The following is a 1,921-nucleotide window of genomic DNA, read 5'->3' on the forward strand; positions in this document are numbered from 1 at the left end:
CTCACCAGGGTGTTCTCTGTTCTCCCCCAGCCAGGTCTCCAGTCGGGGTGGACATGCCTGCCAGCCACTGAAGGCCGGACGCCAGGACGTGCGGAGAGGGACATGACATGGTCTGGTGTGACGGTGAGGACAGGGGTGACGCTGTCCGGCCTTCCCGGTGAGTGCAGGTACACGGCAGGGCGCCCCAGGCCGGCCGAGGGCGTGCAGTCCCTCTGACCAGCTTCCCGCCCTGCAGAACACCCTCGGCTGGCACCGCGGGGCTCTGTCCTTTCGCTTTCCTGAAGGGGCCACTGCACGGCCGCTGCTCTCTGGACCTCTAGAACCCTCAAGATGACAAGGTGAGGGGCCCCCGCCATCCACAGAGTGCGGGGGGGGTGGGGCCCCGAGACCTTTGTTCACCCGCTCCCTGCCCACAGAAATGGTGCTACCCAGCTCATGCCTGGGCCTTGGAAACCGGACTTCTTCAAGTCCTTCTAGCTCTGACTCGAGAATATGCTGCATTCAGAACCACTACACCACCGACTCAGGAATCGGCTCTGGAAGGTGAGCGAGGCCCCTTCTAGAAGCTTCCCGCCCGTCCCGCCCCGACCCTCACGACCTGTTGCTATCTGCTCCCTACAGGTTAAGCGAAACGGAAGATCTGCCTGACACCAACGCAGCGAGCAGCCCCCACGGCAGCACCGCCCCCCGCCAGCCACACCATCTTGGCAGCCGCCCCAGCCCCCGCAGCGCCCCCCACCATCCGCTCCCCCCCTCTTCCTATTCAGCCTTTCCTCTCTCTATTTTTTCGTGTCTTTCTTCCTCTCTTTACCCTTTGCTCAGGAGACTCGAAGCAGCCGTGACTCTGTTTCCCCATTCCCCCCGAATTCAATTTGCACTATAAGTCGTTTGCACTGGTTTGGAGTCTCGGCCAGCCTCGAGGCCCTGGGCGCGTGCGTGAGCCAAGTACCGAGTGCCCGGCCTCCTACGGCCTGCGCCGCGCCCCTGTCCCCCAGCATCCATCTCTGGGGGCGACTGGGCGTGGCCCCGAGTGTGTGGGGCCCCGCCCCCCCCTCGCCTAGTCTGGAAGCTCCAAACACCAGGAGCACCCTTCACACATTCCATTGTCTCTCGCCTGTTCCCCTCCTCACCAGGGCCTCACCAGAGGCCCTGGCCTCATCAATAAATACAGCTACAGCCATTGGTCTCGATGTTCTTGCGGGGTGCGCCACGGCGGGGGAGATGGGATGGGACGGGGGGACGTGAAAGCTGAACATGAAGGGGGAGATGGGATGGGAATGGGGGACATGAGGGGGAGATGGGAGGGGAATGGGGGACGTGAGGGGGAGATGGGATGGGCATGGGGGACATAAGCGGGGAGAAGGGATTGTAGGGTGGGGTGAGCGGGGGGAGGGCCTATGACATGACATGAGGAGGGGCCTGACGCGTGGCACAGGGCCATGGCGGGGGGGACTGGGCAGGGAGGCTGTGGGAGCAGGGGTCCCTGCAGAGAAGGGGGGCTGGGGGTGGAGGTGTTGCAGGAACCTCTCAGCCATGAGAGAGGGGTTGGGCCCCACTGAAGTCCCGCTGAGCTTAATCCTGCCACACAGAGGGCTCCCCGGACCCCAGACCCTAAAGGCCTGGCACAGAGTGTCATTGATACTCATCCTAGGGAGGGGGCTTGATGTGGGTGGGGGGAACCCACAGCCCTGGCCAGCGGCGTGTGGGCTTGGGCCAGGGCCAGGCCTCTCCTTCCCGCTCACCCTCTGCTGGGTGGGGGAGGTGGGGCAGGCAACGCACAACGGACATGAGCGTCTGATGTCTCAGCGAGGGGGGAGCCGGCCGAGCTCAGTAGCCAGGTGACAGCCCAGCAGAGGCGAAGGGGGTGGGAAGGGGTAGGGGCTGGGGCCATGGTGACCAGAGCAGAGTTGAGGGACGAGGA

General features: G+C 64.3%; 1 long non-coding RNA gene across 1 annotated transcript in view; it reads left to right on the forward strand.

Annotated features, from left to right (window-relative positions):
• Positions 1–1,180, forward strand: part of LOC105299513 — a 5,654-nt gene extending 4,474 nt beyond the window's left edge. The window contains exon 5 of the long non-coding RNA XR_896533.2: positions 622–1,180. This is a non-coding gene — a long non-coding RNA (uncharacterized LOC105299513). The remainder of the gene's footprint in view (positions 1–621) is intronic.
• Positions 1,181–1,921: the final 741 nt, after the last annotated feature.

This window comes from Pteropus vampyrus, unplaced genomic scaffold, assembly GCF_000151845.1.
Source record: "Pteropus vampyrus isolate Shadow unplaced genomic scaffold, Pvam_2.0 Scaffold187, whole genome shotgun sequence".
NCBI classification, from domain to species: Eukaryota; Metazoa; Chordata; class Mammalia; order Chiroptera; family Pteropodidae; genus Pteropus; species Pteropus vampyrus.